General features: G+C 46.3%; 1 pseudogene; it reads left to right on the top strand.

The window, feature by feature from the left end:
- The first annotated feature begins 9,233 nt into the window (after positions 1-9,233).
- On the top strand, positions 9,234-9,352 carry LOC136647281 (5S ribosomal RNA; annotated as a pseudogene).
- The last annotated feature ends 1,924 nt before the right edge of the window (positions 9,353-11,276 follow it).

Genomic DNA, 11,276 nt, shown 5'->3' on the forward strand with positions numbered 1-11,276 from the left:
CCACTGTAAAGCAGTCATGTGGGGGGGGGGGGGTCCAATTTTTGATTTTGTAATTGAGTTGTAATTACAAATTTACAAATTAATTGTAATTTGTAAATGAGTTGTGATAACTCACATGCGCTCACAGGGATACCTATCTATTTCATTGGAGGATCTGCTCAGCTGCTGCAGGACCCACCAAAAATCAGGTCGTGACCCTGGTCCCGACCCACACAGTTTGGGCACCACTGCCCTAAGAGCTGAGAGTGATAGCAGCTTCATGAGGTCCAATAATAATAATAATAATAATAATAATAATAATAATAATAATAATAATAATAATTCTGCAGCAAAATTATTGACTAATACAAATCAGGGTAGTTTTACAGGTGAAACAGCACAGTGTTTCACCTGTAAACACCTGTAAAACAGTGTTTCCCGTGTTGTGCTTCCTGGCACAACACGGGAAGCAGCAGTTTACTGGTTATAAGTCTTTAGTGGGATCTGAAGGCCTTAGGAGTGGACCTCAACAGGTGGGAAACCCTGGCCTCTGAGTGGCCTGCTTGGAGGCAGGCTGAGCGCGCACCATTCAGAGTGCGATACCATAGTCTTTCAAGACTGAAGGTTGCCAACAGCCAACACACATACAGATAAAAGAGCTGTAGGCTCAGCTGGAGTTGTGGCTTGTGGAGTTTTCGCAAACCTTGCAAGTGCTCAAGGAGCAAAGTTGTTGGAATGTTTGCAGTCCAGCTCCTGTGTGAGAAAGCAAAGCTGTCAGTTTGGATGAGAATAAAATGATATGCAGATGCTCGTGTCAGTAAGTGTGTGGGGTTGATTGAGAACTGGAAAGCAATGATAGGAGTTAGGGAAGATAATGAAGAAAGAACAAAGAGCAGGCAATCAACTGAGAAAACAAAACCCAAGAGAAAGGTGGACGAAGGAGGCATGGGAAAATGGGCAGAGGAGACCGGGATCTGAAGCAAGAAGGGACTAATAAGGACACAACCATAATAGAGAGGCGAGAACAATATTTATTTGAACCACTAACCAGCCAATTCTTTGGCTGTAAGCCTGTAGTGTCGATTTACAATATCTGAATTCAGCAGAAGAAGAACGTTAAATGCAGCCCCCAGAACCGCACCTCGGGAGTTCAATTTTCTCCTTTGAATAGCCCTGACTCCAAAACATGCAGCCCAATTTCCCCTGCTAAGTCCCATTCAAAATATAACAGAAGGTCACACAGAATGACATCCCCAAATAACCTCTCCCACACATTCCCTGATTTAAACAGGGGAAGAATGAGCTGCGCAGAACAGCAGGGCTGGCAAGTGTAAACACAAAACAATGGAAGGCAAGGAGTACACATTTGTGGAGGTAGCATGTCGCCAATGCAGTGCATGACAAGCTGTGACAAATGCCTGGAAAGAATCGACGGGTACCAGTTGGTCCTGACCCACTGACAATAAACTTCAGCTTGGCTAGAGCTTAACTCTGGAAATCAAAGCAGGCCAGTATGTAATTCATGCTAATTAATCAAATTAAATCACTTGGTGTTTATATCATTTGCATGCGTTTATGCGCTGCCTCAGGCGTGCAATGACTGCATCTGGGTGGAGGTCCAAAGAATCCTTTTATTCAAGCCATGGTTTTTAAGCTTTGAATTCTTCAGGGAGCTGTCAAATTGTTTGCAGAGGAATCCATGTGTAGACGTGGCTGGGGACTCCGGGGCATATTCTAAGTCAGTGTTCTTCAACCTGTGGGTCGTGACCCCATTGGGCTCATGAAGCCTCATGTGGGGAGGGGATCATGGCAACACTGCAAAATCTGTGCAAGAGAGGGCTTGGATCCAACCCAGTATCAGTACTGCCTTATCAAAACTGAGTTCTTGATATAAACCTGCATAGCCTCTTCTTGCTGTCTTGCCCTGCAACTCCTATGGTTGGCCCTGCTCAGGCTGCTATTTTATAGGGCTGTTGTAAAGACACAAGAGGTAGGGGGAGATGGGGTAGGCAGGGGTTGGCAGCAATGGGGGTGTGGGGATGGGTGGATTGGATCCCAGGAGGAGGGCAGGATCTGTGGGTCTCCACTTGCATGTATGTATGTATGTATGTATGTATGTATGTATGTATGTATGTATGTATGTATTAAGAACATAAGAATAGCCCCACTGGATCAGGCCATAGGCCCATCTAGCCCAGCCTCCTGTATCTCACAGCAGTCCACCAAATGCCCCAGGGAGCACACCAGATAACAAGAGACCTCATCCTGGTGCCCTTCCTTGCATCTGGCATTCTGACATAGCCCATTTCTAGAATCAGGAGGTTGCACATACACATCATGGCTTGTAACCCATAATGGACATTTCCTCCAGAAACTTGTCCAATTCCCTTTTAAAGGCATCCAGGCCAGACGCCATCACCACATCCTGTGGCAAGGAGTTCCACAGACCAACCACAGGCTGATAAAGAAATATTTTCTTTTGTCTGTCCTAACCCTCCCAACACTCAATTTTAGTGGATGTCCCCTGGTTCTGGTGTTATGTGAGCGTGTAAAGAGCATCTCTCTATCCACTTTCTTCTTCCCATGCATAATTTTGTATGTCTCAATCATGTCCTCCCTGAGGCGCCTCTTTTCTAGGCTGAAGAGGCCCAAACGCCGTAGCCTTTCCTCATAAGGAAGGTGCCCCAGCCCCGTAATCATCTTAGTCGCTCTCTTTTGCACCTTTTCCATTTCCACTATGTCTTTTTTGAGATGTGGCGACCAGAACTGGACACAATACTCCAGGTGTGGCCTTACCATCGATTTGTACAACGGCATTATAATATTAGCCATTTTGTTCTCAATACCTTTTCTAATGATCCCAAGCATAGAATTGGCCTTCTTTACTGCTGCTGCACATTGAGTCGACGCTTTCATCGACCTGTCCACCACCACCCCTAGATCTCTCTCCTGATCTGTCACAGATAGCTCAGAACCCATTAGCCTATATGTGAAGTTTTGATTTTTTTGCCCCAATGTGCATGACTTTACACTTATTTACATTGAAACGCATCTGCCATTTTGCTGCCCATTCTGCCAGTTTGGAGAGATCTTCTGGAGCTCCTCACAATCACGTCTGGTCTTCACCCTTGGAAAAGTTTGGTGTCATCTGCAAACTTGGCCACCTCCCTGCTCGCCCCTGTCTCCAGGTCATTTATGAAGAGGTTGAAGAGCACCAGTCCCAGGACAGATCCTTGGGGCACACCACTTTTCACCTCCCTCCATTGTGAAAATTGCCCACTGACACCCACTCTCTGTTTCCTGGTCTTCAACCAGGTCTCAGGTATTGGTATTGGGGTCGTGGCATGACCAATGTTGAAGTCCACTATTCTATGTAGCACACTACGTTAAATGACCAAGCCTGTGGGACCCAAGTTCAGGACCAGACCCCATGAACCCAAGACCCTATGGACCCAAGAACCCTATGGCTGCACAATACAGGGGGAGACAGGTAATGTCTAGACAGCTTCTCCACTTCTCCTCCACACTCTCCTCCTTCCGACATTCCCTCTGTTCCCTTCTTCATTTTCCAATCCAATAAGTGAATGGAGGAGGAGGATAATGAAGGCAAAAAGGTGTGGTGGAGTGCCCCCCACCCAACAGCTGCCTGATGTGACAGCTTCAGTTGGCCTCATGAACCTTGGCTGCCTGCCAGGGGAACTTGCCTGCTACTGCTCACTGAGGAAGTTATGATAAGCTGTCACAAAACCTACCATAGATACCCAAGTATAAGTCAATCTCACAAATAAGTTGAGGGCAGGTTCTGAATAAAAAAACATGGAATTTTCTACGACCCTCAGATAAGTCGGGGGTTAATCTTAGGGAGGTGTCTGACTATAATTTTGTCTGATTTTACCCAAGGGGCTGTTTGCGTGCTGCGGTGAGGCTCCCTGCAAAACTTAGTGCTTTGCACCCCCTCTAGCATGGCATGGGCCAGCCTCTACTCTCCCAATTCCTAGATTGGAAAAGAAACAAGGGGCCGGAGTAAAGGTGGAGAAGGGGTGAGTCGTGGGTTAGAGCATCTAGAGCTGCAATTTTCAACATTTTTCATCTCACTCACACAGACCTCAATGGTCTTCTCTACGGTCTTCACTTCTTGTGATGTCACTTCCAGCTTCCAGGAAACACTTTTGGGTTATGTGGCTCTGTTTCTACGCCAAATAGTGTTTCTTTATAGGACTTTGATGCTATGCTATATCCCCCCTAATATATAGGGTGCTCAAGGCAGGTTACAGTAAAAAGCAGTTAACAACAATTTAAAAAAAATAAGTCATGCAAACTGGAGTGAGGCAATAAGGACACTTCACCCACGTCCAACCTGGAGAAGGATTCATGGTGGAGTAGATTTAGACCAAGCTGTCCATGACTTGTTTGGACAACCTGAACAGTTTGGAGCCCATCTGTTTAAATGTGTGGATTTATTTTATTTAACACCAGAACCAGGGGACATCCACTAAAATTGAGTGTTGGGAGAGTTAGAACAGACAAAAGAAAATATTTCTTTACTCAGCGTGTGGTTGGTCTGTGGAACTCCTTGCCACAGGATGTGGTGACGGCGTCTAGCCTGGACGCCTTTAAAAGGGGATTGGACAAGTTTCTGGAGGAAAAATCCATTACGGGGTACAAGCCATGATGTGTATGCGCAACCTCCTGATTTTAGAAATGGGTTATGTCAGAATGCCAGATGCAAGGGAGGGCACCAGGATGAGGTCTCTTGTTATCTGGTGTGCTCCCTGGGGCATTTGGTGGGCCGCTGTGAGATACAGGAAGCTGGACTAGATGGGCCTATGGCCTGATCCAGTGGGCTGTTCTTATGTTCTTATGTTCTTATTCTGGGCACACAGCAGACATCCTCTTAAATCCATATTTAACAGAACAATTACGAATCCAACTCAGGGGAGAGCCTGTCTATCACTATCTAGATTGCAAAAGGAGCCTCGGAGGCCATATGATACAGTCACAGTTATTAAAATAACGTTAAATTATACCATGTTTCCTTTTCAGTTTGAAGTAATTAGGTATATTTTCAAGCCCGTTGATGAAAAGCCAGATATCAGCTGGCTGGAAGGCTGAGTCATGATGAAGAGGAGGTGGAGGAGGAATACTAGTGCTAGTTGATGCTGCAGCTGCAGTATAACAGCCAGCATAAAATCTGATGTTAGCTGTAAGGAACATGAAACAGCTGTTCTAAATGAGCTTCACTGGCTGCTAACTTGTTTTGGGGTTAAATTTAAAGCTCCTTTGCTTACCTTTAAAGCCCTTTGTGATCTGGGCTCCGATTATGTGAGAAAAAACCTTTTTTTCCTGCTGATGCTCTGTGTTGTTTTTTTTAAAATCTGGTCCCCACATGTCTGTATTGTTGCTGGGTCATTTTATTGGAATGTTGTTTGTTTTTCATTGCAACCTGCTTTGAGAACAATTGTTCAAACGTGGACTATGCATTTGTCCAATAAAGTAGTAGTGGGAAATGACTAGTTGCTGGATGACCCGGTCTTTGGCAGCACCACCCAGAACGTCATGTGACTGAATGACACCCAAGGGGAAGGACATCGTTGTCACTCCACCCCCACCTGTTCACTTTTTGGAATACTTAATTTGGGTGGTGTCGTGAATATGTCCAGTTTAGGCCTAGTAGCACATGGAGTCTGAACCAAACTAAACCAGTAACAGAGAAATGGCTTGCAGTTCCTAGCTGCAAGGATGTGAGCAACAACAGCCAACGAAATTAACAACTCAATGGAAGGTATTAATGTAGCACCTATGCAGACAGAAAGGCGCCCATCAAGGATGGAATGCAGCTGTGGATCTCCAGTGGGGAGGGGAAGAACTAAGAGGGCTAGCATCCAGCCCCGCTTCAGGAAGATTCTGTCCCCAAGAGTTTCTGATTGGACAGTTTAAATAAGTACAGAGTCACCTCCATCCTGTTAGCCTGAGAAGTATAAAAACAAAGCCCAAGGGGTGTGTCTGGGTCTTTTTGGTGGAAAAGGTTGTGAGTGCAACATCCTGCAGGTTGAGAGCCTGGTCCATCAGGGCCTCTTAGGTAACCTGGAGCTGAAAGATCTACAAAAGAAAACTGACCCAGGTGATAGTTAGGGAATAATAGAGATAGCCAGTTAGCTTTGTTATTTTAATGCTGATATGTTTCCTAGAAGTTTTATGCCTCTAGCGTTTGCTGCCTTTTGTAACTTTATGTAACCCTGTGTACTTAATCAAGTAAAAATCCTTTTACTAAGTTGTTTCATTGTCTGTTGGGGACAAAGTTTCAGAATCCTGCCTAGCCGTTCAGCAAGCTACCAAATACTCATTGAGGACTGGTAACTTGAGGACTGAGGCTTTAATTAAAGAGAGTGCTCAGTGCCTGCAAGGGATAGAATTAAGCCTAGAGGGTCTCAGTGTCCCTGGACTGAGACACTGGCACGTACAGGGTGGTGGCAGTACAACCAAACAGGGGTCCTTGAAGGCTCTAGGGTTTGAGAACCTAGAACTCTGAGCACCCCAAACCCCTGACGACAGGTGGCAATTGTATCCCCTCTCCAGTATCATAGCGGGGGGGGGGGAGGACAGGGCGGTAAGGAGCAGGAGCCAAAATGAGCCCTATAAACTTCCCCTCCCACTTGCGGTTAAAGCCATTCAAGGGCAGTGATGGCAATGCGCAGGCCCTCAAGCACTTGCACATTGCCATAGCTCTGCCCTGCATGGCTCTGACAGCAAGTGGGAGGGTGCCACTTACATGGCACATTAAGGCATCTGCTGTACTTACCATGTTGCCACTCCTCTGGCTATGCGACTGCCCCTCTTATGACTTTGATGTAAAATCTGCATGCATGGTGTATCTCTTTCATACAAGATGATACATTTTCCTGCATGGATCGGCAAAATCTGTATGTAGTTATACCTTAAAAATAAATGTTTCCTCTCATCTGATAGGAGTTTATTAATTTTAGTAGTACCGGAAACGCCCAGTGCCTGCCAATTCCAGGGTCTTCCAGTGCAATCTTTGGCATGTCTACTCAGGATAAGCTCTGTTGCGTTCATGTTGCTCCCATCTAGGTGTGTATAGGACTGCAGTCTTAGATGCTGGAGTCACCTTGCCACTAAAGCCAGTTCTCATGAAGACCCACTAAGTAGCCATGATTTCCTGGATGCTCTCTTTCCAATTCAAAGTTCTTTGTGGTGTACTAAGCTATATTGGAAGGGTTTAGCCCTGCTGGAAAAACAGTTCTGAAAATAGGTTGGCATTAGAACATGAGAAGAGCACTGCTGGATCAGGTCAAAGGTCCATCTAGTTCAACCTTCTGTGTCTCACAGTAGCCTACCAGATGCCTCTGGGGGCACACAGAGATCAAGATCCCTGTGTCCTGTTGTCACTCCCTGGCATCTAGCATTCAGAGGTCTGGTGTGGCATGAACCTATGCGGGCCAAAGAAAAAGCACTTCTGGGGTTCCTTGTGATCCAGAACATCACAAGTTCCTTCTCTGGCTAGATTTCTATATCAGGGAAAATGCAGAGTTCTGAGAACTACTTTAGACCAGCAATTGTCAATGGTCGCAGCAGTTTTCAGTGAATGGTCCACAGGTGTGCTGCCAGAGTTGGGGGGGGGGGGAGAAGGTTATTTATTATTAAGGCCATAGGGGGATGTGACACCCCCACTGGAAATCTGGTGTGACTTGTCAACTGTCAAAAAAACTGATGGTGTGCTTTGACGATTTTAGCACCTTGTCAGTGAATGAAAAAGGTTGAGAATTGCTGCTTTAGGGCGCAATCCTAACCCCTTATGTCAGTGCTTTCCAGCACTGGCATAGTGGTGCCAATGGGACTTGTGCTGCATCCTGCAGTTGAGTGTCACTCACAGAGGCCTCCTCAAAGTAAGGAAATGTTTGATCCTTTACCTCAAAGCTGCGCTGCCCTTATGTCAGTGCTGGAAAGCACTGACATAAGGGGTTAGGTTTGCGCCCTTAGATGCTGAAAGAATCCCATTTCTGTGTGATCTCCTGTGCAAAAAAACCTACCTGCAGATAGAAAACTTATTTTATTTATTTTTCACATTTTTATACTGCCCTTCCTCCAAATAGCTCAGAGCAGTGTACACAGCTGCTCCCCTCCTTCTGTCTTCACAACATCCCTGTGAGGTAGGTGAGGCTGAGAGAAAGTGACTGGGCCAAGGTCATCCAGGAAGCTTCATGGCTAAGTGGAGATTCAAACCTGGATCTTCCAGATCTAAGTTCACCTCCCAAACCACTACACCACCCTGGCTCTCAACTGAGCACCATAGCAAGAACTTTTTTCTCCCCACACTGCTAGTTTTCACCTTCTTGTCTTTTTTGACCGAGAAAAATACTTGTTATCGCCCAGATAGTCACATGAAGTTGTCCAGTGATCATGTAGCTCTGCCTTTACATTGCCTGGCAGTGCATGCCTAAAGAACAGAAGGGGTACCATTAAGATGTACCCCCAGCCTCAAGAATAGATTCCACCTTAGCTCTGTGATCAAGTGCTGTAAGACACCTTTCATATTGCATTAGTCTGCAAACTTACCACTCAATCCTGATTGCACAGTTTGGATCTCAAAAGATCACCAGGACAACCCTTAATAAACAGCTCAGTTGGTGTCTGATGTCTAAAATATGTTATATAACACTTCTCCCTGCCTCCATGTCATAGCCAGAGGTAAGGAAGGAGTCATAATTTGGGTGGGGGGGGGGGAAGAGAATTACCTCTTGTTTCCAAAACACAAATTCTTCTTTTATTGCTCATGCTTATTCATTTTAAGATGTTACGAATGCAGCAGAAACTGAAATAGATGAAAATGACACGCAGTTCTCCATTACTGTGGTCCCTTGGTAGGACAATTTTTTCCCATGGTCTTTTGTTGATCAAGACGATTTCATCGTCTAGTCATCCCAAACCTTAATGCAAGCCATGCCTGGCCCCACAATGTGGTTTTTAGGGTGTGAGACAAACTTGAACAGCTGAAGCAAGGCTAAAGAAGAGAGGGACTCCCGGAGCACAGTGGGGTTGAGAGAGTCTAGTCTGTAAATTCTAGGATGCTAATGTGGTTCATCACATCAGCACTGCTAGCCTGTCTACTTGCTCCTCCTGCGCTCTTGAAATATCAGTGCTCAAGGGAAGCATTGCCCCTTCTTTTTGTTCCAGCTCCCTCATCTATTGTTTCTAGAAGCCTGTAAGGAGCATGGTATGGCTAAATTTGGGGGGCAGTGTGGGGCTCTGTTACCCTGCACATGCCCAATCTCATCTGATCTTGGAAGCTAAGCAGGGTTAGGCCTGGTTAGTACTTGGATGGGAGAGCGCCTGGGAATACCGGATGCTGTAGGCTTATACCATAGTCTTTCGAGACTGAAGGTTGCCAACCATTTATCTCTACTTATCCTCCCATAATTTAAGCACTGATACTGTTTGCTCCCACTGTGCATTTGTAAACATAAACTGGTTAATAGGAAGACCACCAGCATCAACAGCACTTGAGTCTCTGCTTAACATTATTCAAGCTTTTCTCCCAAGTCCTATGCAGTGGTACCATTATGTAAAACAGAGGTAGTGCTCGGTGCGCTAGGTGCTGTGTAGGCCACAGTAATGTCATCATCGATTGCTAGAGGGCTCCCAGTCTGTATGAATGTACATGACAGGGAATGAGCAAGAGAAGAAATAGATGGATGGGTTGAGGATGGTGATAGCAGAAGAGATAGGCAAGGAGAAGCTGGGGAGAGGAAGGAAGGAAGGAAGGAAGGAAGGAAGGAAGGAAGGAAGGAAGGACCGTTTCCCATGTTATACTATCTGGATTTTGACCTCAGTATACACATGTATACTGAGTGACTTCCTCTTTGCCGACGATGCAGCTGTCACTACCCACTCTGCCAAAGATCTCCAGCAGCTCATGGATCATTTTAGCAAGGCCTGCCAAGATTTTGGACTGACAATCAGCCTGAAGAAAACACAGGTCATGGTTCAGGATGTGGACTCACCTCCCTGCATTACAATCTCTGAGCATGAACTGGAGGTTGTCCATGACTTTGTGTACCTTGGCTCAACGATCTCCGACACTCATTCTCTCGATACCGAGCTAAACAAGCGCATCGGTAAAGCAGCTACCACGTTTTCCAGACTCACAAAGAGAGTCTGGTCCAACAAGAAGCTGACGGAACATACCAAGATCCAGGTCTACAGAGCTTGCGTCCTGAGTACACTTCTGTACTGCAGCGAGTCATGGACTCTTCGCTCACAACAGGAGAGGAAACTGAGCGCTTTCCACATGCGCTGCCTCCGACGCATCCTCGGCATCACCTGGCAGGACAAAGTTCCTAACAACACAGTCCTGGAACGTGCTGGAATCCCTAGCATGTATTCACTGCTGAAACAGAGACGCCTGCGTTGGCTTGGTCATGTCGTGAGAATGGATGATGGCCGGATCCCAAAGGATCTCCTCTATGGAGAACTCGTGCAAGGAAAGCGCCCTACAGGTAGACCACAGCTGCGATACAAGGACATCTGCAAGAGGGATCTGAAGGCCTTAGGGATGGACCTCAACAAGTGGGAAACCCTGGCCTCTGAGCGGCCCGCTTGGAGGCAGGCTGTGCAGCATCGCCTTTCCCAGTTTGAAGAGACACTTGGCCAACAGTCTGAGGCTAAGAGGCAAAGAAGGAAGGCCCATAGCCAGGGAGACAGACCAGGGACAGACTGCACTTGCTCCCGGTGTGGAAGGGATTGTCACTCCCGGATTGGCCTTTTCAGCCACACTAGACGCTGTGCCAGAACCACCTTTCAGAGCGCGATACCATAGTCTTTCGAGACTGAAGGTTGCCAATACAATACACATGTAATGTGTGAATAAGAGCACAATGCTAGTCTCCCCCCCCCCCACGCACCGATTCAGTGGCACCAAAATGTCTACCACTGCATCCTGCGGATGGGGGCAGTTGTGTAGGTCTTCTCTGGAAACGGGAACAAAATTTCCCTTACCTGGGGGTAAGCCTCTATGTGGTGGGGTGGGTGTGTGTGTAATCAGACCAGCACTAGTGGGTGGGTTTGGTGAAGGACGGAAACCCCGTGTCTCAGAATTTGGGTGTCAAGAATCATTTATCTACTGCCAAATCAAAGGGTAAAAAAAAAAATCAAAACTTCAGGATTCTGATTTGCAAGGATGCTCACAATCAAAGGTCAATACAAAGGCAACCATTTGGAATGGTTTTAGATAATACAAAAATTGCCCATTGCATTCCTGACAAGTATGCTCCATCCCTCCA

Source organism: Tiliqua scincoides, chromosome 3 (genome assembly GCF_035046505.1).
Source record: "Tiliqua scincoides isolate rTilSci1 chromosome 3, rTilSci1.hap2, whole genome shotgun sequence".
Lineage (NCBI taxonomy): Eukaryota > Metazoa > Chordata > Lepidosauria > Squamata > Scincidae > Tiliqua > Tiliqua scincoides.